The sequence below is a fragment of the Pan troglodytes genome, chromosome 2 (assembly GCF_028858775.2).
Source record: "Pan troglodytes isolate AG18354 chromosome 2, NHGRI_mPanTro3-v2.0_pri, whole genome shotgun sequence".
Lineage (NCBI taxonomy): Eukaryota > Metazoa > Chordata > Mammalia > Primates > Hominidae > Pan > Pan troglodytes.
The window spans coordinates 30,603,123-30,630,011 of NC_086015.1; the positions used below are offsets into that span (position 1 = coordinate 30,603,123).

The 26,889-nt window shown below is 41.9% G+C and overlaps 1 protein-coding gene and 1 long non-coding RNA gene across 9 annotated transcripts in view; one reads left to right on the forward strand and one right to left on the reverse strand.

Moving 5' to 3' along the window:
- Positions 1 to 2,510, reverse strand: part of LOC750140 (uncharacterized) — a 33,559-nt gene extending 31,049 nt beyond the window's left edge. Inside the window, exons 1-3 of one of the 2 annotated variants that reach the window (XR_010155529.1) lie at positions 2,428 to 2,510; positions 755 to 794; positions 523 to 643 (exon numbers count right to left, since the gene is read on the reverse strand). This is a non-coding gene — a long non-coding RNA (uncharacterized LOC750140). The remainder of the gene's footprint in view (positions 1 to 522; positions 644 to 754; positions 795 to 2,427) is intronic. The other variant, XR_678846.4, reaches the window with a different exon arrangement.
- A 165-nt stretch (positions 2,511 to 2,675) lies between these two features.
- Positions 2,676 to 26,889, forward strand: part of LRRC3B (leucine rich repeat containing 3B) — a 94,049-nt gene continuing 69,835 nt past the window's right edge. For 3 of the 7 annotated variants that reach the window (XR_010155528.1, XR_001713216.3, XM_001164973.7), the window contains exon 1: positions 2,676 to 3,061. The gene's annotated coding sequence lies outside the window, so the exon portion shown is untranslated. Of the gene's footprint in view, positions 3,062 to 3,317; positions 3,877 to 3,903; positions 4,183 to 4,959; positions 5,336 to 26,889 lie in introns of those variants that run through there. The other 4 variants (XM_063806672.1, XM_009445037.5, XM_024355353.3 and 1 more) reach the window with 4 other exon arrangements.

Below are 26,889 nucleotides of genomic sequence, written 5' to 3' on the forward strand. Positions count from 1 at the left end.
ATTACTACAGAATTTTTTTAAGACACCCCAAATCCCAGTGCCAACAGAGATAGCCACTGGTAATATTGAAGTATATCTTACTGTAGAAATGAGTCTATATATGTATATATTTTTACCAGAAAATATATCATACCTTAAACTCATGTTTATACATTTGTTTGCCAGATAAATCTATTTAATATATTGAGATTTTACTATGCATTAGGCACCATGCTAAGGGCTTCATAAATGCTATTTCACTTAATAGCAACAATACTACAATGTAAATAACATCAACCCAATTATACAGTCGATGTATTGGAGGTTCAGGTCCATAATCACATAGTCAGCAAGTAGAAATGCCTGGTTTCAAACCCAGATTTGTCAACTCCAGATTTTATTTTTTACTATTCTACTTCTCACTTTGTGCATCTGAAATTTTTGACTAAAATTATATTACAACCATAAATCATGATAATATTCACCTACAACATTTTAGTGTCTGACTGATATTCCATTGTATAGATTTACAAAATATTTTACCATTCCTCTCTTGGTAGACATTTGAGTTTAGTTTTGTTTCTTTTCAATTTTTCACGAATATAAACAACACTACAATGAATATCCAGGTAGATAAATCTTGTTGCTCAACCTTAGTTATTTCCTGAGGATGAATTTGAAGAATTAGAGTCACTGGAAAAATGAAATGCAAAAATGTTATGCTTTCAATAGCATGCCAAATTTCCCTTCAGAAAAACTACACCAAATTACATACCTGCTATCCACATGTATCTATGTTTGTGTTCTAAAATCTCCTTTAAAAAACAAAAACAAAAATTAAAAAACAAACAAACTTTAAACCACAATCTTTTAAATCACAGTATCATAACGTCTAAGAGACAGAAGATATCTTAAGAGTCATGTAGTCTAATCTCCTGCATTATGGACATACTTTTTCATGCAGCATTCCTGATCTGAGGTATCTATCGTGCAATTTGTAGAAGGTGGGACAGAAAACAAACAAACAAACAAATCTTAAATATCCTTAAACTACAAAGCAATTTTCTTCACCTCTGAGCAATGTAACACTGTTCAAACTGTTCTAAAATGCATCCAGAATAAGAGTGCTTCAATAGAAATGAGGAAACTTTGGCAGGCTTTCAACATACTTGACACAGGTCAAGAAATAATCAAGATTTTTTGGTCATTCTCCACTTGGAATGGGTTTGCTCTAGGTGCTGGCAGCTGAACATATATGTCTTGCTCTAGGCAGTTGCTTAGCAGTTTGGTTTTCTTTTGCTTTTGGGAATTCAGGAAACGGAGGTGGGTGGTCAGTGGGAGAAGGTTGATTGTCTAGAGACCGAAATGAATTAAATACTTTATTACCTTTCCAGTAAAGGGGCTGTGAGTCTAACTGTATGTGTGGCTCCCTCCACCACACCCTAAATCAAAAGTTCCATCCCTGGAGTCTCTTTAATTCTAGAGACACTGAGATTTAGCTCATACAGAAGGAGAAAATGACCTTCAACTGGATAAGCTTTCCTTGAGTACCCATTAGATACAAAACACTGCTGGATGTTGCAGTGAGAACAAACAAACAAAAAGCACAGGGAATAGTCATATGTGAGTGAAGAGATAAATCTATAAATATATAAGTTCCGCAAGTGATTGGCAAATAAAATTCTGAGAGGGCAAAGAAAGGGGAAAGATTTCTGCCTCGAGTCAGAGGACTGGGGTAGCGGAAAAAAGCTTTAGAAAAAAAAGGTGGTATTTGTAGAGTCTGGAGAGGCGGGTTCCTCTGCCCCAAACTGGTGTCTACTGCAGATATGGTAAATAATTAAAATCATGAAATAAGAACATCACTAAAACCATTAATTTGACTTACTCTTAAAACACACGCGCGCACGCGAGCGCGCTCGCGCACACACACACACACACACTGGCGTGCGCGCGCTTTTTTAAGGGGCCTATAGACTCCATTTCGGCTGCAGGTTAAAGTCATCCCAGGAAGGAGAAAGGAAAATTGAATTCCACCTTCTTCTGATTTAGAAAGCTAGATTGGTTGAGGATCGGGATCAGGGACCACAACTCAACCCCGAAACTTTGGGCTTCCAGAACTGCAGGGGAAACTGATTCTGAGATCTGACAACGGACCCTGGGGCGGGAGGCGGGTACCTTATTCATAACCCTCCCTCACAATAGCGGAGCACAGTACTCGGCACCCAGTAAACACTCATTTGTCGAATTGATTTTAAGCCTCCGCTTTTCCCCCAAGGAGGGCAATCAATCCATTGCACGTTTTGCTCCTTTCACCAGCTTAATTCAGCTCTGATCTCAGTAGTTAGAAAAATAGGAGAAAGAATGGGGCCATAGCCTGCTGCAAGTAGAGCTGTGTAAGGGGGTGCGAGGAAGGAAGGCGAGAGCAGCAGAGGGAGTTAATACTCCTACCTCAGCTGGTCTCCGGCAGCCAACGCTCAGCCCCCGTCTCCTCTCTCCATTCCGGACCCCGCAACCGCGAGGCGAGAGAGCAGCGCCGGCGAGGCGCTGGCTGGGCTCTGACTGTCACGTTAATTCCCTGCTGCTTTTCTAGTCCCCAGCCGCCTCGCCCCTCCTCCCTCATTCCCAGCCTGGGTTTGGAGGCGATTTCCCTCTATTGACTGAGCCGACTGCATCTGGGCAAGCGGCGCTTTGCCTCTCTCCTGTCTTTGTCTGCTCTTCCTGCAAGGCTACGGCGCCTGGAGCAGGGTCTGCAGCGGCCGCCGCAGCAACGCGAGCCAAGTCGTGCCCCGCACGGCGGCCCGGGGCCGCACCCTCGCTCGGTGGCGGCGCCCGAAGACGCCAGCCGCGCCACGCACTGCCTGCGTCCCGCGCCCCAGCCGCCGCGCACCAACGCCGCCGCCTTCGCCGGGAGCCAAGCCCGCCGGGCCGGCCCGGTCCCAGGTGGGCAGCTCGGCTTGCAGCTGGTTGGAGGTGGCGGCCGCTGCAGCCCTGGCAGCGCGCACACCCCTAAGCATACGCACCCAACGCCTCCTCCCTGAGCCACGAGGATGGAGCAGCCACCCCGGCCCGGGACTGGCGCAAGGTAAGGTGCAGCCGCCTGTTGCTTTTCGCAGAGCGCGGGATCATCCCTCTGCCCGGGTACCTAGGCCGTCCCTCCAAGGAACAAGTAGAGGAGAACTATTACACCAGTTCTAAGCCATGCCTGTCTAAGCCTCCCTGATCCCTTTTGCGCAGACCCTGGGAGAGACCTCCTCCTGGAGAGAGAGAGTCGACCCTCTTTGCTCCTGTTAAGCTGGCTGCTATACAATAGTCTGCAAACTTTTGTGACCCCTTCCCTGCGCGGTGCTCACCCCGTGCTGTGCAAGTTGCAGGTTTAGTTCTTGCCCTTCCCCCAGCCCCTCTTGCCATATGCATCTGCCCATTTCTTTCTGTGTGTTCTTGCCAGTCGACTTTTCACTCCCCGCAGCTCTGGCTCCTGAGGCGAGGGTTTGGGACCCAGCAGTGCTCGTCCTGCCTCTAGGAGCTGGGTAGGGACAGAGAAGGTGAAATAAGAGAGGTGGGACATGGAGGATGGCTGCGGCCACCCCTGAAGCTTCGTCCAGCGCGATGGGAGTCAGTCCATCCTTGTACACGCCACCCCCAACTCGGCAATGAAACCTTTGGAGTGGCTTGCGGCTGTGCGCCGTAGGAACTGCAAGTGCAGATATGGGTGGGTGAAGTAAGTGGCTCAGGGAGGGAAAGGCTGCTCGTGCGGTGGAGGAGGAAGCTGAGGGTCGGGTAGATCTGCCCACGGTTGAGGGAAATGAAAAGGTACTGCTAATGTGGGCGAGCGGCCAGCCCTGAGAGGCCATCTGACGAAGAGGAAAAGGGATTTGAGTCCGGAGGGCGCTGGCCTGGGTATGTAAATACAGATGGGGGAGGGGCTGGGTACCTGGGGGCGCGTGGAGACAAGGAATGGAGCCCCGGAATGCCGGGCCCTTGGGTACTTGGGAAGGCAGGCTGCTGAGTGCCTGGGATGGGGCGATCTCCCTCCCCAGAAGCAAACAAACCTCCCCGCGAGAATCTGAATGCGTTGGCATCTTGGGTGGTGACTGAATGGTCAGATCGTGGACTAGGGATGCTTCTCCAAGCTCTAAGAGGACCATAGTCTGCTCTCTTCTCTGGCACCCGCTTGCTTCTACGCTCCTTCACCTCCGCAGCCAGGTCGGTAGACCCACGCCCACCTTCCCTGCCAGGCACTCAGGAGTCAAGGATGTTTCCACAGCCGCAGTGTAGGAAGGGGACTCCTGCCTCCCAGGGGGAGACGTGTGTGCGGGGTAGAGGGGAGTCCCCAGCGCGCGGCGAGTAAACAGGGGTCCAAAGTGGTTGAAAGAGAGCGCAGGAGCGGAGGCTGCGGTGGGAGCCACTTTCCCCCGCCCCTCCACAAATCGCACCTGGGCGGAGCGAGGGAGTGGGGGGAGCCCTGTGCTGCGCCCGGGAGGCTGGGGAGCGCAGAGCTGGAGGGCGTGCAGGGAAACGCAGAGCTAGGAGGTGTGGGCCTCGGGTGAGGGGAGACCCAGCTCTTAGACCTGGGAGCCCAGACAGAGGTGGATCTGCCCACCTTGCAGCTTCCAGGTAGATTCTTCTTGTGGCTCCAGATGCTCTGGCGAATGCAGGAGGGGGAGGCTCTTTTCTCCTTTGCACCCCAGCAATCTGGAGTGCAAGACCGTTTGCGGGAGGGGGCTTAGTCAGCTGTTTCGAAGAGGCAGCCTCCCCTCCCTTTTATCCATCAAGCCCCCTATTTCCGGGTGGGGGCACAGTGACTGCCAAGGCCAGTAAGCACCTCACTTAACCCTTCTCTCCCTGAGGAGGTGCATGCTTCTCTCCCAGAGGTGCCTTTGGCTGAGAGTGGATCCCTGGTTCCTAGTAGCCCTATAGGGAAACATTTGGAGGTTGGGTGGGTTTGGAACCCTGTACAACCTTTAGGTCCTCCCTTTTCAGACCTTCCATGTGCAGGCTTTTCTTACTTTCTCCGCGGGTGCCCTACAGAGGACTCCTGCTGCCTTGTACCAGTTGGGAAAAAGCAAAATTCAGAGCAGTTCCTTTTTCTGGGTCCCTCGCCTTGGCCACATCGGAGGAAACGTCGACTCGCCAGGGCTCCCGGGAGAAATCCCGAGGTCAGTCCCTCCCATTCTGGGGCACCCCTGGAGCAGCTAGCTCCCTGCCTAGCGGTGGCAAACTCCAGAGCCCCAAGGAGCAGAACGGGGATTCCCTGCGCGCAGGCTCCTGGTGCAGCTCCTGAGCACAAAGGCCACACCCTCACAGACCAGGCCTGGTGAGAGAGCCGGGCTTCTTCAGAAGTACCTGGATACCTGAGGTAGGATCCTAGACTTAAAACTCGCACTCCACGAGATTTAGCTCTGACCCCCCAAGGCTCATTTCTTTCTGGGTGCTTATCTATCGCCTGAATTTGCGCTCTGGCCACTTCTTTTTGCATGTAGAAACAAGTTAGACCATGTTCCTTGGCAACTTGAGGAAAGACTCCAAATCCACACCAAGGTGGGTTTATTTCAGGTTGCTGAACTGTTCTGGGGAGACAAATAGTAATGTAACAATCAGCGCTAGCTAGCAGTTGTGGAGTTCTTACTATGTGCCAGACACTATCTTTGATGTTGTGTGTGTTTGTGTTAGATTTAACCCTCACAACAACCCTGAAAAATGGGTAGAGTTATTTATCGCATGTTATAGATGGAGAAACCCAGTATTGAAGAATTCAAGTTATTTGCTTATTGACATTCAGCCAGGAAATGGTGGGGCTGAGTGGTCTGGTGAGCAGAGAACACTGAGTGTGTCCCATACTCCCAGCCCTATTTGGTACTAAAAACCATTTGTCTAGAAGGAAGCATGAGTGAGGCCCCTAACCCTTTACTCCAAACTGCAGCGGCGTACTATAAGTGCCAGTCCTGGCCTGTGAGCACCTGTGACTAGAGTATTAGGGAGACTGATGTTACATATCGCCTGTCTCAAAGTTTGTTGGGGTACACCTTGGTATAGTGGAATACTAGTAGTGGAAATCGATTTGGAGAACTGGCTACTGTTAATGGACTTCTCTTCTGAACCTTTTGTAGACATTCCCTTTTTAAATAGGAAGGTAAATGGAAGGAGGGATCCAAATATGAACAGAGATTTGCTCTGTAGTCAAAAACTAGAGGCAGTTTTATGTAGCAATTGTATTCTGCAAATGAAAGCCTCTCTCTGAATTGAGTCACATAATTAGTTAGAGCTAAGAGGGATCTCAGACATCATCCCACCCAATCCAGACTCAGGGAGGAGATTCAATGCTGAGCTCAAGGCCACTTGGTGCCTTTGTAGCATAACTAATGCTGGAACCACTGCCTTTTGACCCGTGCTCAAATATGGTACCCTTATACATCAATAAATTATGCTCACTCCTGCTGTTTTTTTAGCATCTTAAAATTAATTAGGAAAAGGCTTTTCATTTTTAAAAAGACTGTTTTGCTTATTTTCATATAAATGCTTCTCAATCAGCATAACCAGAAAAACTCTATATCATATATAATGAATAAGCTACCACAAATGTGACTCTTTTTGCAAAAATAAAAAATTGCAGAATATTTATAAGCCTTCAACAAAAATTAACTATGCAAACCTCTGGATGATTCTAAATAAGATTAAATGATTTCTAATGATTTTAGCAGTCTTCTGTTAGATTGAGTTGCTTCATCCTTCTGCACTTCCAGGTATTTGTGAAAATAACAGGGAATTTTTCCTATCACAGGAAACATTCTTTTGAATACAATGGCATAAATTCTTGGATTTCTCCTGGATTCTTGACTTTTCATTAAAGTTTATGCTGATGTAAAGCTGAGGCAAAACAATATATTACTGTACTTGGGGCTCAGAAAGAGGAAAAATAGTTCTTTGTCACTTCCGATAATATTTGCCACTTCCTCGCCTACCTGGCCCTTTCAACAAAGGGGACTTTCTCCAGTCACTTGAGGATTTCATATACCTTTAAGCATTTTTGTGGGACAAAGTTCTAGTTTCCAAGAACACCTCATGTCTTTTCTCTGTAGCTGTAGTACCAGGATGTCCTCCCCTTGGAGACAAACCAACAGAAAGTCAGCCAGGGTAAACAGGGAGGAGGGATAGAAGAATCCTGTTTTTCAGAATCAGATCAGCGGGGCAAGAGTCATAGACAGATGGTGGAAACCTGGTGCCTTTTAGGTCACCTGGAATAGGATTTCCATCTCTAACGCTGTGGCACACTAGGACCTAGGCCATCCTATAGTGAAGACCTAGGCCATCCTATAGTGGAGGAAGAAAAGAAGAGAGTGAGGCAACAATATTGTCAGAGGAGGGATGGGGTGGAGGAAGATGGAGGTGAGGCTTGGCTGCTGAGGGACCCAAGAGTGACCAAAATGCCCACAGAGAGCCAACGTGCACTAAGAGCTGCTCATCCTCTTCCTTTTTTTCCTACCCTCAACCTCAGTCTGCGTTTTGTGTCAGGTTGACTGTTCTGAATCCCCAAGACCCCAGTTATCTCAAGGAGAAGCATTCATTTTCCGGAGCATTCATTAGAAGTCAATTTTGTTTTTATGCAAGTAGGAAAAACTTGCACAGCTGCCCCACTCTTCAGGAAGAGCCATTCAAAACCAGATCATCCAGAAGGGTGACCTTCTGGAGGTGGGGATACCGGCTTAGTTGAGTTGCAGCAGTGTTAAAGAAAAGAGACGTAACACTGAAGTTAAGTGTGACAATATCCAAAAGAAATGGTCTATGTCCTAGGAACCACAGGAAGGGGAATCCTTTGGAACCTGGGCAGACATTCTGGTTTCCAATTCCTAGTTTATTCAGGGGAGCTCTATCCTCATCTTACTTATGTGGTCCAATCCCCTCTACTTATTTTACTGTGGCTGCTAGGTGGTGCAATATCAAAAGTCCCACATGACACTTCTGCTGGGGAGATTCTTTGGGGTGTACCTTTATCTTAAATCATATAAATATGAGTTCATTGACATTTAGAATAACAATTACTATTAAGCAATATGCTCTAAGACAAAGGATATGGAAAAATAAAAACTTTTATTCAGAACACAATGAATAGATATGTTTATACAATACATAGTATGAGTTAAAAGTCTTGGGTAAGATATTTGAAAAAAAATAATCAAGATTCGGAATATCTGATCTTGATTAATTTTAATAGCAAGAGAAGCTAAATAATAAGGTTCTGTAGAAAGAGTTTGAAGAAGATACTGAAAAAAAAAAAAGCTCAGAGTAGGACCTGAGAAGCTTTACCCTTATTGATTTTATTTAAAAATATATAAAATATCTTAATCTATATTTAGATTTGAATAATCCATAAGATTAATAAATTTTGTATTCATTTTATTATCTGAAGATTGTGACTTTGATGAACTTTATTTGATAAATGGTTTGGAGCCATGATGGAAGCTCTGAGATGTTAGTATATATCTACATATACTTTATAAAAACTTAGTGAATTAATACATCTCAACATGATAATGACATATGAAATGGCCATTTCATATGAGAATGAAATCTGGAATCTTCTCAAAAGCTGATAGGCTTGAACATACTATTTCTCCACCACAGGTGGTAAGTTAATAGTAAGGGCCATTTAGTTCTTTCAAAATAGATAAATGAGTAAATACTAAAAAAAAAAAAAAAAAAAAAAATCCTCCACAAATAAAAACAGATTTTATTCTTTAGGAGGATAAATGAACAGATTAGGAAAGGTTATGAAATTTACAGTTTCATTTGATCCTAAGCTCTCTAAGCTACCTTTTATGTTAATACTTGTCCAGTGCAAATGTCACTACATTTTCAGACAGTTTAAAAAATGCTTTAGGTGCCTTTTATTAGAAATAAAATGGAAACAAATATTATTTAAAAATGTGAAGCTATTCTCAACCATGGAGTAATATTTGACAAAGTGGTAAGTATGTTTTCAAATACAGATTAGTTTCCTTTTATTCTCTTTTCCTCCTCTACCCCTCCCCCTCCCTCCCTGCGTCCTTCCTTCCTTCCCTCCCTCACTCCCTCCCACTCTTCCTCCCTTCCTTCCTTTCTTCCTTTCTTCCCTTCTTCCTTCCAATTTTAGGTCATTGATAGAAGAAGTATTCAGTAACTTACTGGGAGAGACTGCTATAATATTTCAGGACAAATACGTCCTCTGGCGAGGACAGTGCTGAAGGCACAGTGCATAGTTCTCTAAAGCTAAAGCACAAAGGTCATGAGGTCTCATGGCTTTCCCCTGAGTCTTCTAACCTGAGCTCTGATTTGGAGAAATAATCATTGTATAGGCCTGCTACAGAGGGCTCCCCCTGTTAGCAGTGACTAAGCAGTATGCTTTCCCTATGCTGCACTGGGAATTTATGCACTGAGAAGAGTCCTGGTCCAGGCTGCTGATCTTCTCTAGATGTCTGGCCATCAGGGATTATTAAGTGGAATACTTTTCACCCTTTCCACAATTATATTTAAGCTTAGGGTTTCAAAGTTTTTATTTTCCTGCTGCTATGTGTTGTGTGGTTTTTTATTGGGGTGGCTAGTTTGTTATTTTAACTGTGGCTCAGAAACAGTGTCTGTTAGTAAACTGAAAATGATTCCCAAAGGGAAGATGTACTGTGGACTGTTGATACCCAATGTTTCTGCTACAAAACCTATGAAAGGGGTATGGTGTGTGGCCAGCCAAGTCAGGAGGGCCAAGCAAGAGGGAGCAGACAACAGCAGAGAAAGGTGGGAAAGGTGGGGGCAGGAGAGAAAGAGGTGTAAGAGAAGCATGGCAAAAAAAAAAAAAAAAAATCTATTCAAAGGAAGATAACCCAATACTTAGCACAGTAAGACTAAGAGATATCTGATAGTAAACCTAAACCAAAGGATAAGGGGGAAAAAAAATCCCATAAGAATAAGAGAAGACAAAAAAAAGAGAATGGGAGTAATAAAGACTGAAAGAAGAGGGCTTATAAGGAAGAGGAATGTACTAAATAATACCTCATAGCATAGATCAATTCAAAGGCAGCCTAGCTCCCCAGCCAGAGGGCAAGGTCTGTTTCTCACATATCAGAGTGCCACATTAATGTGGCTTTATCAATCTCCAGGCCAAGGTCTTCTACTCTGATTTACTCCATGGTGCCCTTTGACAGTCTGACAAAGCCTGTGGGCCCTGGAATGGTGTTTAAATGCATAAAATATAATACATAAGATTATAGCACAAACCAATTTTATTGAAATATCTGTTTATCAACTTATAAAAGAAACCACTGTTACTAATATATGTGCCTCTTACATAATGCCTCTATAACAAGATCTTGTAGTGGGACTAGTGGCTACTATTGTTTCGAAGTAGGAATGGGCATAAATGCTACTATGAGATAACTGTGGCAGCTGTATTGTGATATGAAAATATTTATATTGGTGACATAATCACTAGTATGGCTACTATTGAGGTTTATGGCCTGTGTTCAAATGGGAATAAGATGGTACATTGCCATTTAAGCTTCACAAACAAAGTTGCAACTTTTTTTTCCATGCAAGTTCATGGATGCCTTGAATTATATTGGTGGATGCCTTGAATTCTATTGGTAGATGCCTTGGAGGTCTCTAACCCCAAGAACTCCAGACAATGGTAACCATATAATTTATCATTTCCCACTGGGACACTTTGGAGAATGAAAGGGCTCTCAGTTGTTTTTCCAAGACAGTAGGTATAAATCGGGACAGGCCCGGGCAAATGGTAATACAGCTGCTTTAGCTCTCTGGGATCTTCTAGCTGTGTTAGCACTTTGGGATCTTCCTCCCCAGACCAGTTTTCACTTCTCTGGCTCAGGGAATTGGCTTTTTCTGCTCTGTTCTTAAGGATCAAGACTGTGGATACTGGTATTGGAAAGTAGAGAAGACCTTCAGCTGGAAAAGGATCCTTTATCAGGGCCACAACCAAGATATGGGATGCCTTTGTAAGAAATGAAAAATGTGCTTCCTTGGAGCAGCAATAGCCTCCTGGATCCTGGCCCGATGAACATTGGCTTGTGTTTTAGCTCCCAGTGGCCCCCTTGGCTAGGTTCACTGTAGCCTTGGCCAATATCACCTGAAATGAGGGTGAATTATCAGACTACATTGCATTTCAGCCAAAAGTTTCAACTTCCCCTCCAACAATTTCTCTTAAGTAGACTTGCCAAAATAGTTTTTAAAGATTCACTTCGTTTCCCTTCCCACTTCCCAGTTATCAGGAAATGGCTTTGGCACAGGCAGGTAGATGGAGAACCATGGGAAAAGGTCAGGATCTGAAGAATCTTTAAAGTAGATAATAAGGCCCTGAGTGATAAAGAGGGAACTGTGGTCATGGAGTGTTTCCTAAACAGATGGCTCATGTTATCCAGTGTTGGGAGAAGATAACAGAATGTCCCTGCTCCTGGAAATTAGCATGTTTTTGTTTGTTCTATTTGATGAAATAGAACCTGCTTAGTAGAAGAAGAAAACTCTTCTAAGAAAGCCTTTGACCTTGTAAGGGTGGCAACATCTCAGAAAATGCCCTCTTTTTGTGCACGTAGACTATTTGGGAACCAGGCAACCTAGTTCTAGTTCCAGCTTTGACTCTAACCATCTCTGTGGCACTGGGCTGGTTACATCAAATGTTCTGGGCTCTACTTCCCCAGTAAGAGGGAAATTAGGAGTTAAATGGTTTCTAAAGTCCCTTTCAGTTATATGGGTTTATAATGTCAAGGATGTGTCTGACATTCTTTTATTTTTACTCCGTATGATGTCTTCTCTGTTTGACTCAGACTCATTTCTTTGCTTAGGCCTTCCAGCCCTTACATGTTACAGATCCCACAATGATAGATGGACACTCTACAGTCCTGAGGGTCTGTTACATCTAGAGCACTTCTGGGAGCCTACAATAAAAGGATGAGGGGGAGTGACACAAAAAGAGCAATAGCTGACTGGTAAAGGGACAAGGTACAAAGGGGTGAAACAATTAATAACTTCTCTTGCAGCAATAATTGCCATGCGAGCAAGATGTTGGAAGATGAAGAAGGTTCCTAAGATTTTGACTGTGTGTGCCCATCTTGTGTCCAACTCTTTATAACCATATGATCATATTACTCTGTGCTAAAAACCTTTAAATCACTCCTGCTTGCATGTAAGAGGATTACATCCTTAGTATGGCTTAATAGATCCTTGTTTAGCAATGGGCAGGTCTATGCAAACCTATCTCCAAGTTCAAGGAAGCTGAGAGGCTGAAGAAAGAGGCTGACAAATCTAGTTTATCAGAAAGAAACCTATAATTGGGACTTATGAATAGAAGCCATGTCTGTATCTCGGGCGATGGCGAGACAAGATGGTGGATCCCTGAGCCGTTACCCCCTAGACCCAGGGTTTGTATATGGTAGGAAAGGGGTGATTCAGAAAGGATTTGTAGAACTATTGAAGTAGGGTAACATCAAGTTTGTTTGACCTAAGGGCAGGATTTATAGTAAGTAAGTACCTGTTCTTACACAAGGAACATTAGATAAGTGGGAAATCTTAGAGGCCTTCCAGGAACTGAAGTTAATCAGAAGTCAACATGGTGGATTAGCATCCAAGATGGAGTTGCTTTGGCCTCCACAGTCCTTTGTCACCTGGCTGTTACCTGTCGCTTTACCTGCCATTTTCCTTGGCATACCCTGTGCCCTGGTGTGTTCGAACTGGCCTGTACTGACGATTGTCCACATTTTCTCTCTCCAACTCTGTGATCAGATATCTCCAACTCTGTGATCAGATAACCTGCCCATTGCCATGATCAGATCATGGCATCATGAAATCAGCCATGGTAGGAGGATTTACACCACTATTTATACTACAAAGCAAGCATTTTCCCCTAGAAAGCTGGTTGTAGTTTACAAGCATATACCACTGCCCCTGCCCCACCAAAAGACTTGATGTTCCTGCAACAGAAAGCGCTCTTTCACATCTGCCTCCACTGCCATTCCCTATTGCTGACAGTTTATCTGTCCTCCCCTCTCTTCTTCCTTTCTCTTCTTCTCTCTCTCTCTTTCTTCCATGTAATTATTCATCCACCTACCCATCCACCCATTCATCCAAAGGTAGCCCGACTAAGTTCTAATTAGTTGGCCATTTAATAGCTGAGTGAGTGACTGTGGGAAATTTTTCTAACCTTTAGTATGCCTCAGTTTTCTCTATGTGAAATGGGTATAATAATAGGTAGTCGTGAGGCTTAAATGAATTTACATGAACAAGGTGCTTTTTAACAGTATCTGGCACATGAGAAGTACTACTTAAGTCATTATTATTAGTATTGAACAAAATATTATTGATTGCTTACAGTGTACTCAGCACTGAATATGCACATATGAAAACAGGTTTGTAAAACAAGCATAAGAAAATGTTCAAGAACCCTGAACAAAGCCTGGTTATTCCAGGGGTATCAGAATTGACTTCACGGTCAATTCTTCATGGAACCAGGGACATTTGAACCGAATCCTGGAAGATGATTACATATACCCACAAAATTGATAAGACAGGGATATCCCAGGAGGAGGGAAAGCACAGACACAGGAAAAGGGAACAGAATAATGACTTGTTAGGGTTTTGTGCAGCTGAGCATGAGGTCACAGACAGAGGACATCTTTGATCAGCTCTGGGTTATGGCAAGATCTTCCAGGGAGTGAGCTGCAGTTTCCTTTTAGTCCTTTTTTTAAATTTTCCTGTTGCCTGCACTAATATAGGGAACTTTGGGTCTTCCAAAAAGTGTCAGAAATCCATATTTTTATGTGTAAGCTCCTAATGTTTGGTAGAACTAATTCAATTAAAACATGGTACAACTAATTAAATTAAAAACAAAATAAAACAAAACAAAATAAAACACATATGCAGGCTATATACAGCTTTCCACAGCAAAGTGGAGCCCTGGGTTGCCAAGCTTGGTTAAAGATGATAAGCTCTGCAATTGAAATTTCTGATTTTGAATATGATTCTGCCATTAGCTGTGTGACCACAGGTGAGAGTTTCTTAAGCTCTCTGAGCCTTGGTTTTCTGCCAGATGGCTATATTTCTTGTCTTTCATGCCTTGCTGTGAGGAGCTTTTTGGATGATGGAGATAAAAGCCCTTGCAAAGAATCAGACAAGTGTTAGAATTCTTCCTGGGTCCTAGCATGCTGTGGCAGAGCCATACACTCAGTACAGCCCTACGCATGGTTTAAGTCACCCAAAGATACCTGAATGTCCTCACCTGCCTTGTTAATTTTAACAATAGGTGGGGGAAGAAAAACGTAGGTGTAGTTTTCCCCTTTATTCTGTTAAAAACATCACAAGGAGCTTGACATTCCATTTTGAATGTCTGTGTGTCAAAGATCCCGCTAAGAGTTATTTATTGATTCTGCATGGATTCAGGGTGACAGGGAAAAGGTTCAGTTCACCTTGACATGGTGTGTGTTGGCTGTTCCCTTGAGATGGGGGGAGGATTCTCTGAAAAGGAATCTGCTGCACTACTTGTTAGTAGGGATTATGTCAAAATCTGCACTTGCATTTGCGTAATTTCCCATCTTTTGATCTCTTTCCATTGCAGGTTGGCTTTGATCATAAAGGCTTTTAAGGAAATGATCAAACCCTATAAAAGTCAAATTATTTCTGGTTGAGGGGCTGAGCTTGGTGGATGTTGGCTTTGACACTGCTGAGAGTTGGATATGTACCCAGCTTGCTTCATTGGGCCTGGTTAAAAGCTCTCTGTAATTGCAGCTTTGCAAAAACTCCAGGCTATTATAATACGTTGAATGTTGGTGTTGTCTGATCTGTGTTATCTTTATTTGTTTTGTTGTATTGCCTGGTCGAACATGATCATGAGAAGCTTCAAAGATACAGGCAGACCTTGAAATAAGGATACCTAACTTACAGAAGCACATTCATTTGGAGTTTTGGCTCCACTGCAGAAATTTTACTACCTCTGCTTCTGGAACTGACCTGAGCCTCAGAATGTGTTTTAGTCTCCTCTGAGCCTCAAGCCACCTGGACCTCAGGACTGCAGTGTCTGATGCCTCTATAGCTCCCATTTCCTGCCAGTTTCTGGAGCCCTATCCCCTGAGCCACTGCAGGAGTCCCAGAGGAGCCAAGGTTCCTCTCCTCTGAGATGGATTTGAGACACCTTGGTCTACTGAACTAATATTATAGATGAAATACCACATTTGCTATTAAGGAGGTATCAAAGTCCTAACCCCCAATGTGATGGTATTTGGAGATAGGGCCTTTGGGAAGTAATTAGATCTAGATGAAGTCATGAAGGTGGGGTCCTCAGCATGAGATTAGTGTTCTTACAAGAAAAGACAACAGAAAGCATGCTTCCTCTCTCTCTGCCTGCACACACCAAAGAAAGGCTATGTGAGGACACAGTGAGAAGGCGGCTGTCTGCAACCCAAGGAAAGAGCCTACACCAGGCATCAACCCTGCTGGTATCTTCTCCAGAACTGTGAGAAATGAATTCCTGTTGTTTAAGCCACCCAGTCTATGGCAATTTGTTATGGCAGCCCTAGCTAAGACAAGAAACTAATGTAGGTTAGCCTGGGCATCTAGTCACCTTGTAAGCATCTCTTGGGATAAAAATGGACCTCGCTTTTGCATCTGTGTATACCACCAGCCTGGCACATAATTGGCACTCAGTAACTGTTGAATGAATCAATGAACACTAATGATTTAAGTGAAAAATATCCAATTTATAAATAAACATTTAGTGAACAATTTATTCTAGTGTTGAGGACTTCTTGCAATCATGGAATAATGGTTTGAGATTAAGAAAAAATAAATGATTTTAGGATGTGCATACACACATACACACACCCCAAAATATTAGCAGCCTCTACTTTTTTTACTAGCTCACCCCACGGTGATATAATGATACAAAAATAAATACAGTCAGCATGCTTTCCTATTTACCCATCATGCAAGCAAGTGACTGTTTCTAAGCATTTGCAATTTCATCAAGATCTCTTAGAACCATTCTCTATAAAGAGATGCTGAGTGGAGCTGCTGACCTGCCAAAACCTAATTAACTTGAGTTTAGTAAAATAAAGAAGTCCTTTAAAAAAAGAGAGAGAGAATTACAAGAAGGGAATTCTAAGGTGCCTTTTAATTTGAAATCCCCAGTGGGCAGGTTGCCATAGAAGGATGTGATTTTTTTTTTTTTTTTTACAAAATGGTGACTTTAGGATGCTTTCTTGTTGCTCTTTGAAATTCCTTAGACACTATGAGGAGTATACTCCATGGCTTTTGCCATTTGAGAATGGAGAAGCAATTTCCTCAAGATGCTATTCATCTTTATTCATATCTGGATGCAGATGAGTTCAGAATGTGTGGGTGTGGGATTTGAAGAGTCTGAAGTGCTTAGGTAACAGTTGGCGTGCCAGTTGTGTAATGAAGAGTATGTATTGACAATATTAAATTGTGGGCTAAATCTCATTTTTTAGTGTGGAAAAAAAAAAAACAGAACACAATTTCTAAAAGCTACAGTGTTGTTTTTATGCCAGGGGTGTTTCTAAATGTTAGGACAACAGTGCTGAAAAATATGGGCCTCCAATATGCATCACTTTCTTCTGCCCAGCCTGGGTTTAGTGTGGAAAGCCCATATAGCTTTCTTTTTAACTGGAGAGTGCTGTAGTCTTTCTTTCCCTCCCTCCCTCCCTCCCTCCCTTCCTCCCTTCTTCCTTCCTTCCTTCCTTCCTTCCTTCCTTCCTTCCTTCCTCTCTCTCTCTCTCTCTCTCTCTCTCTTTCTTTCTTTCTTTCTTTCTTTCTTTCTTTCTTTCTTTCTTTCTTTCTTTCTTTCTCTTTCTTTCTCTCTTTCTTTCTTTCTTTTGAGACGGAGTCTAACTGCCACCCAGGCTGGAGTGCAATGGCGTGATCTTGGCTCACCGCAACCTCCGCCTCTCGAGTTCAAGCAATCCTCCTGCCTTAGCCTCCAGAATAGCTGTGATTACAGGCGCCCACCACCATGCCCAGCTAATTTTTTAGTAGAGACAGGGTTTCACTGTGTTGGCCAGGATGTGTTTCTAAATGTACATTCATGTTGTATTCAACTGAGTGAGGGAAATGGCATCAGTAAGAACAGGTAAGAATAATTCACTTTTCATATTGAAGAACCAACTGGTTTCTAGAAAAATTAGTGGTAATTTATGGAGTTACCATGAAGTTGTTGTTTGCTTCTCAACCTCCACCACCTCAAATTCACCGTCAACTTCTAGGGCTTTCTCAGGTGAAATTGTGTGCCATTACTAGTTTTATAAAGTCATGTTCTTTTCTCTACCTTACCTTTCCTTCATGTGGATGGCAATGAAGAGGTCTTCTTTCCACTGAGTTGTAAATTGACCAGGAAGTCTGGACACATTGTGTCCAGGGCTAGGAAACACTTGTGGATTCTGTGGATAGCAGCCATCTCTAGTAATACGTGGATATTCAGGGTCCTAGATTAGTCATGGGATGCCTAGAGCAGGAGATTTAGCTATTTTTCCTACTATAGATCCCTGGGCAGTCTGGTGAAACCTATGTACCCTTTTTCAGAATGATATTTTTAAATTTAAAAAAGTACATAGGATTACCAAGAGCAAGACAATAACACAAAGTACACTGAATCTCACAGAATTTACAACATTATGGATGACTAATATCATCAGCCAATGTGTCATCAATAATAATCTTAAAATTACTTTGAATAACACATTTCAACATTTTGTTTAACCATCAGATGTGTTTGAACTTGCCTGGTCTAGACTTGTAGCCTACATGTATATCATATTTCAAACAACAATAATAAGTTATGAAGAATCAAAAATTCTCCTTTGAACTTTCCAATTTTGCAAAATTGTAACAACTAATTTAAATGGCAGACTTCTTTCCATTGATGAAGAACAAACAAGTATGAATAAGGAATTCCGCAAAGCATTGTAGATGTCTAAATATCTAGGGTGGGATAATGCATCTTCCGCCTTTCATGGCTGAATGACTGCCAAGTGAAGAATTGACCAATACTTGTTTCTGTATATTATGAGGTGCTATGATCAGGAGAAATTAACTATCATGACTTTAATGTCATGATATAAAAAAAGTTTCAGGATTTGTAGAAAACATATTGTCATATGAAAAAAAAAGTTGTGACTTTTATTGGTGATGTCATAGGTACTATAAAGGTAGTGTAGTCTGTTGCCTGCCTTTTAAATGGAAGGAAATGCCAAATTTCAATTAAGGGTCAATGGAAAAAAAAAATCAGAAAAGATCCTATACAGTTGTGGAACCCTTGCATTCTAGCCATGGCCTCATCATGGACCTGTCAGACCCTCAAGTTATAAACTTCTGTCTCAAAGTGTGAATCAATACCTGATGATGTGGAAAATAACAACTAAAGCAGTTCTTAGAAAAATAAGACCTGCAGATGGGATTATAAAAAGAATGTAATTTACTGGTTGTTAACTTATTTAACAAACATGCCATAGTTCAACCTAAAGTTTGCAATTGACTTCATAATTGGTCCCTTTAGAGAGAGATGCTGTTGCCTTTATTCAAAATAGTGTTGGGTCTTCTCTGAGAACCAGTGGTATAATGCTTTGAATATTGTCATCAGTGTTCATTCTTAGACTGTTTTGGGGTAGGTCTGGTGTTTTGAAATGAGCCAAAGTCAATTGAAGTAAGGCTGCTGAATGAAGAAGGTAATCAAGGTGTGTGAACACCAGATTGGGACTTGAAAGTCCTAAGGATTTTTTTGGAAGGGGCTCATCAGCTACCCTGAAGGTTGCTTTGTAGCGGGTGGAGACGAGGTAGGGATGAGATTCAGAAAGGATTGCATTTCCAAAATGATAACATCCTTGGAGTCAGCTTATAATCCCCTGGAATGAATACCTTATAGAGGAACACTCTTTTCCCTCATTAAATAGTCCCATTCTATATAGTCTTGAATAGAGCTGCACTGTTCAATACAAATATAATGGTAGCCACTTGTGTAATTAAAAATTTTTTTCAGTAGCTACATTAAACATGTAAAAAGAAAAAGGTATAGTTAATTTAAGTAATATACTTAACCCAGTATATTCAAAATTATCGTTTTGACTTGTAATCTAATAAAATGTATTGAATTTTACAGACTAAGTCTTTGAGATCTGGTGTTATATTTTATACTTACACCATGTTGCACTTTGGACACTAAATTTTCATTAGAAATACTTGACCTATATTTAGATTTTATAAAATTTACAGTTGAAAAAAAACAGGTTCATATGTCTAAGTTGTTTCAAACATACTTAAACATTTTCCAATGACTGAATTGGATATTAATCTTTAAATTTAAATTAATCACAGTTAAATAAACTTAAATATTTAGTTCCTCAGTCACACTAGCTACATTTCAAGTGCTCAATAGCCACATGTGGCCAGTGATTACTGCATGGACAGGACAGGTATAAACTATACGAAGAAACAATTGGAGAGGAATTCATAAGCACCTTGTGGGCTTTAAACTCACTGGAAATGTTAGAGTCCTGCTTGTCTTTCCAGTTTTTAGTTGTCTTTTCTATGAGTCACTTTGTTTAGTCTTTTTGTTAATCTAATATTTTTCCAAAAATCTCCCCACCTTCTCTTTAGAATCATTTTGTGTGACCCTTCCCAAAGGCCTTTCCTTATGAGTATTTCTTATTTATATCCAGAGACACCACATGGTCTCTGCTTCATAGACAGAAGGTTCAGGGGTGAGTTTAGGTGACTAGATGAAGACAGGAAGTTAATGTCTCTACACCAAGTCAGGATGGATAAACAGCTAAACCACAAGAGTGAATGTCCCTTGCTCCAAGCCCCACAAGGCAGCCATCACTTTTAAAGCACCTCTGCCTCTGATTATGAAGATTTGGTGTGGGATCTAGGAAACTGCATTTTTGTTAAGTTTCTCTTACTCCCCCTACTCTCCCCACTAAGTGATTCAAAGAGCCTAATTTAAGAATTGTTACCCTAAACCCCTATCCTCCCACTATATTCTTTTTACCAGTGGTCCTCAAGCTGTGTTCTTCTCTCTTCGTGAGATCACCCTGTGTCTTGTTCAGTTGAAGAATTCTAGGCCCTGCCCCAAGTCTGCAAATCAGAATATATGAAATCATGGCACTAGGAATCTACTTTAAAACAAAACAAAACAAAACAAAACATACCCCCAAAACTCCCTAAGTAATTGTTATGCCTTATAAACTAAAAAAAAAAAAAAAAACCAAAAAACAAACAAACAAAAACACTGCTTTATGCAGACCCCAGCTTAGAAATAAAGAATTTGCTAATCCCAGCCTTTCTCATTCATCCTCTTTTCCAGTAACTGACATTTAAAAATCCATGTCATATTTATTCTGCCTCCCCTCTGTCAGGGTTATTTTTAAAATATGGGACTGGGATACAAAGGTATAGATCATGAGATCCTGTTTCTGATCTCAGAGAGCTTGCAGTTGTAGGAGGAAGAGAGACCTGTGGAAAACTGTGTTTATAAAGCACTGTAAGTGGAGTACTGCATGTCATGCTGGGTGTAGGAAGGACATGGAGAGCACAAGAGTCATATCCATTGGACTGTGAGCTGGCGAAATGGCTTAAAAAGGACTTTGGGAATCCTGAGTTGATCCAGGAAAGGTCAAATTGGTGTTCTCCCAGACAGCTAGAGGCAGGAAAGGACACCTGGAGACTTCATATGAATTGAGGTGTGAACAGGGAAGCAGAGTCCTTATGAATGACATAGAATAATACATTTATTACTAGAATAAACAGACTTTCTACAGTTGTGGGAGATGTTTGGAATGCAAAGGTCTGGCAGCGCACAAAAAGTCACTTAGTAGGGACCGTGAAGGAAGCTGGTGAAGAAATCTATGGCAGGTATTGCCTCTACTGCTAGTGGTGGGACTGAAGTTGCTCTAGGTCAGCAGGGCTCAGAGAAGAAGAAATCGGGACTGGTGTGAAGAGAAGCAAGGGCAAACTAGAACCTATGAGGATGAACTAGGACCTGTGCCCCAGTAGCATAGGTGGCCTAAGGAGGAAGCAGGCACCCTTTGCCCTGGAGCTGCACACCCAGACTGGGAAACTGGGGGTGGAGACCCAGGGGGATGTGGAAGAGCTGTGGGCCCACCTGTGCTCTCCCCAACACTGCCAGTCAGGAGATTAGCAGCAATGTGTGTTAGCTGAGATGATGCCTTCCAAGTGTAATTCTGCATGGCATGTCTGCCTTCCAGATCTCAGGATGACTTTTTTCATGGCCAACCTCGACTGGATTCCCACAGGAAAGGGAAATCTGGGAAACATGTTCCCACGTAGCTAAGTCAACACCATAGAAAACCACTGCAGTTGGCTTAGGAAACCCGAGCTGGAAGTGGCAGGATGGAACGTGGGCACGTTGGGGCAGGAGACTGGGGTGGTATGATAGGGCGTTAGCCTATGTACAGAGGTAAAGCAGCAATGATGACCTTGAGGAGATTTATCCTCTGTATATCAATGGATTAAAATGGCGGAGTAACTTGATAAAATAGATTTTCTTTAAAAAAAAATAATAAATTTAAAAAAATCAAATTTTTAAAAAATTAAAAAATGTTAAATGTCAGAGTAGTTCTCAAACTTTTTGGTATCAGAATCCTTTTAGACACTCAGCAATTATAGAGGATCTTAAAGAGGTCTTGTTCATGTGGGTTATATTTATCCATATTCACCATATTAAAAATTAAAACTGATGAAATTTTAAAATGTTTACTAATTGAAAAAGGTAAGCCTATCACATGTTAACATGAAAACACATTTTTATGAAAAAATTATGTTTTGCAAAACAAAAAATATTTCCTGAGAAGAGTGGTATTATTGTATAGTTCTGCACGTCTCCTTCATGTCTCGCTTAATAGAAAACAGTTGAATTCTCATATCTGCTTCTACATTCACTCTGTTGTGATATTCCATGTCAGGAGGCTTCAGAAAACTCCACTGTATGTTTGTGAGAGAAAGAATAAAAAAGGCAAATCACATCTTAATCACATTGTACAAATAGTCTCATCTTCAGGAATCCCCTGCAAGGATCTTAGGGACTTCCTGGAGTCCCTGGACCAAACTTTGAGAGCCACTGGTGTGGTGTAGGAGATGGCTCTACCAGCAAGTGGGGATACCAGCAGACCTTGTAATAGCTTAGGGGAGAAAGATGAAGGCCTGCACCAAGGTGTATCTTCAGGAAAGGAGAAGAGGATGAATGGGAGAGAAGCTAAGGAGACATAAGCCAGAGAACTTCATAACCCATAGGATGTGGGGCTGGCGGAGAAAGCAGTCTCTGAGAATGACTTGGCCAAATGCATAGCTGGATGTCAGCAAGCTGCTGGTACAGGTATAGGGTGTTCCTCAGCCACCCCGACCCCACACAGGCCTGTTTCTCTACAGGCTTTGACACAGTGAAAAGGCAGCAGGAGGTCCAGCTCTAGGTCAATGACTGGACTTTAAGAATATCACTACACATCAGCAGGAATTAAATGCGCAGAGTTGCCCGGGCACGGTGCCTCATGCCTGTAATCCCAGCACTTTGGGAGGCCGAGGGAGGCAGATCACGAGGTCAGGAGATCGAGGCCATCCTGGCTAACATGGTGAAAGCCTATCTCTACTAAAAATACAAAAATTAGCTGGGTGTGGTGGTGTGTTCCTGTAATCCCAGCTATTCGGGAGGCTGAGGCAGGAGAATCACCTGAACCCAGGAGGCAGAGGTTGCAGAGAGCCGAGATCACACCACTGCACTCCAGCCTGGTGACAGAGCGAGACTCCGTTTCAAAAAAAAAAAAAAAAAAAGGCAGAATTACCAGAAGCATTCAAGTGTGGGCTGGTTTAGTCTGCGATGTTCACATATGCAGCGACACAGGGAAAACTAATTGGTGGGTGAGTGACAAAGACAATAAGGGATGAAGTTTGTGGAATACCCTTCTCCTTGGGGCTGGACACATTCATGGTTGTAAGAGCACTTGGGAGGGACTCAGGAATCCAGAATGGTGATGTGGTTTTGTATACACACACGTGTGTGTGTGTGTGTGTGTGTGTATACATGTATATGTATACATATATATATGTGGTTATATGAAAACACATATATAAAACCATATACACTAGACACATACATGTATTTACACATATATATGTGTCTGTGTTTATATGTGTGTGATATACCTGTATAGATGGTTTTATAGATAAATGGTTATGTCAGCCCAGGACTCAGCATGGAGTGGTGGAATGAGCTAGTCTGGGCATTTAGAGTCATCTCCCAGTTTTCCCCCCACCCACCCACCCACCCACTAGCTGTGTGATCTTGGACAACTCACAAGGGTCTCTGGGCCTCAGTCTCATTGTCTGGGATATACAGTAGGTGTGAAGTGTCAGGAATTCTGTGATACGATGTGCCTTTTTTACAGGCCACAAAGAGTGATCTTCTGGAGGACACAGGGATTCCATCACTGTCAGAGTTTGGCTGAGTAGCATTTTCCTGAGCCCCTTTTCAGTCTTGTCTGTTGAATGATTTGAAAATGAATGAGGATGCAGTGAGTCTGATGTCAGGGGACTATATATAGCAGCTGCAAGTCTCAGGAGTTACAGGTCTTGTCATTTATTTGGATATGGTCCCCAGTTTGGCCGGGCAACCTTGGCATTTTCTTGTTTTCTTAGTTCTAGAGAAGCCTTTTCTTACCAGCTAATTCTGCATAGACACACACTCATGCGCAAGTATGCACACACATATACACACAAAGAGCAATTTGACCACGCTCTGCTCAGCATTTCCAAGTATACCACTGCGGTGTGCAAGGTGGTTTAGATGTGTACGAATTATTTTTTGGTATTTACATATGCTTTGATAAGTATTAGAAAAATAAAACAAGCATAACAAAGCCATTTATGCAGATATTATTTCTTAGGATGAGGAATCATTTAAATAAGTTGACTTCAAGAAGAAGATTACATAAGTATGAACACAGGTAGAGCTTAGATATAGCAGAAATCTTGAAGGTAGTATTTGAGTGACTAATATGTGGGAAGCACTAACTTAATTGTGTTCATGAGGCTTTTGTTCTAACAAATTCAGAAGAGGAGACTGCCTTAGCAGGTAATACCTGGTACCTATGTCAGAAGTGTTTTTATTCATTCATTTGGTAACTCAGCCTAAAAATTCCTTTGAGAATCTGAGTTATTTCACATCTACTTCATATTGGTCATATCTGGTACTTAGAATGTTAGACTTTAACCTGGATACATTTAGGGGGAACAATCAGACACATTTAAATGAGGAAAAATTATGCAAAGCAACTGACCCTGGAATCTACGAAAATGTCAGTGTCATAAAGGACAGGGTAAAAAAACCATGCTGGAGAACAGTTCTAAATTAAAGTAAAATAAAGAGCTATGACAATGAAATATAATGTGTGATTCATAATGGAACGCTGGATTAAAAATAAAAAGTTATTAAGGGCATTTTGGGACACTTAAGGAAATCTGAAAACCCACTGCTTATTAGAAAATAGTCTAGGTATCAATTTTGGACCTCCAAAGTGTGATAATTGCAGTATAGGACCATATTCCTGGTCTTAAGAGATTCATATTGAACTATTTGAGGATGAAGTACATCAGTGTCTACAACTAACTCTCAAATGGTTCAGCCAAAATACACATACATAAACATACACTCACACATATAATGCCCATATATACACAGGTAATATACAAATATACACATATACATATGCATATGAAAACATAGACCTGCAGACACATACACATACAGACATATATACATATATGCATAGATACAGACAAAGACACAGACATACATCCATACATGGAGAGGGAAAGCAAACATGACAGAATATTAACAATTGGTCAATCCAGAGTGTTTATTTGCAATTCTCACAACTATTCAGTAGACTTAGACTTAAACTTTTCAAATTAATAGTTGCAGGAAAAATAGACTTTTTGAGTTAAAGAAATCTCAGAGATAAATCTTTGTCATATGGATTAAGAAGCAGGTGTTGAGAACTTGGATAAAATTTTTTGAGCCTACTAAAGAGGATGTTTACATTGTGCAGAGACCCATAGTTCCTTCCCAACTATTCCACAGACAAGATTCCCTCCACAAAGTAACTATGAGACATAAAGATGGTCTCTGGTAAGCAAAGAAATCATTTAAATAAGTAAATTGACTTGCTCAGACAAACTCAGCAAAGATAGTTCATAGTGACTGCCTGGATTCTAGCTTGCATAGACTTTACTGTAACAGCTGATCAAACAATACTATTACACACAGAATGGCCTCTGCTATTATATATGTGTGTGTGTATGTGTATATATATATATATGTATATATATATATATATACACGTATAATTTTTATTCAATAAATATTTTTTGAATGCCTACTATGCTTCAGGCATTGCTCTTAGGCTCTGGAGGTAAGAAAATTAAGATCCTACTTCTCAAACACATTACTTTTTGGAGTGTGAGGGATAGAAAATAGCCAAACAAGTAATTAAAGGAATGGATGTATTTCAAAAATTGCAGTCTTGTAATGGAAAAAAAATTATGAGGGTATCATGTCAGAAAGTGATTGAGGATGGGTTCTCTGAGGAGATGGCCAACCATTAAGATTAGAAGGAAGAGTATTTTATTTTTCATGTCTCTGCTATTTATTCTTAATTCCCCTAGCCTTTGAGTTTGCCCTAATATCAAGGTCAAAGGCCTTCTGAAACTTGACCATTCTGCTGGACTACCCCAGGATCTGTTTCTGACTGTGGTCCATTCCAAGTGACCATACAATGTGGCCAACCCAAGGGTGTGCGCTTGTTTCCTTGTTCTCTTGTTGATGAATGCAGACATTCTCTATATACTTATCATTCATAATGTAGGCCACCTCATCTTTATGATAAACTTTCAAAGAAGCTTAATCCAAAAACCATAGAAATCTCCTCATTTGTTCATTCTGATACATGGTGATGAAAGTGAGTTATAATCCCTGAATAATGCAGCAGGAAGCCTTCCAACCAGCGATTTTCAATAATGCCACATTGGCACCCCTCTGAATTATTATCTGCTTTTACTAATTCAATATGACAGGTTTCTAAAGCAATTTGAATTCATGTAAAAGCAGTGAGAGAGAGAGTATTCAAACTTGCTTGAAGGAGAGTCAGGGTAAAGAACTTATATTGCATTCTCCTTGCAACACCGATCAAGATCCATTTGGATTCATTTCCTGGAGGCATTAAGTATGTTTTATCTTTCTTTTGCAGTCACCTTTTCAGTTTCCTCTGATAATTATATACTATCTGCAGTGCTTTGAATTTACCCCAGAGTGTAGAACCAGTAAGCTGATTCTTCAGCCCAGAGGCCACTAAGGATAGGAGGTTAAAAAAAAAAAAATACAGATTTTAACATGCAGGCCAAAAATATGCTCCTCATGCAAAAATCACTCAAGAGATAGGCTAGCAGGTGAAGAGGATCCTGTGGAGGATGCAAAATATTAATGTTTTTTCTATTTCCCCTGTTTCCACCTGTGTGAACCAAAGCTAGCCTCCAGATGGTAGGGTGTGGGTAAGGCAGTGTGGTATAGTGTCAGATGTACAGGATTTGGAGTCAGGGAACCTAATTTGAGTCCCAGTCCCACCACTTATGGCTGTGAATTTGGCTCAAGGCCTGGCTCATAGTAAGTACTCAGCAAATATGAGCCCCACATCTTCCTTCTCCATCTTAATTCTTTTTACTCAAGTGGGTAGCTCCTTCTCACCTTTCCAACTCATCTCTTTCCATCCGCTCCCTCAGCTACAGCCATACTGGCCTTCCTTCTGTTTGTAGAACATACCAAGAACCTTCCTGTTTCCAAGCTGCTGAACTTACACTTCCTTCTAC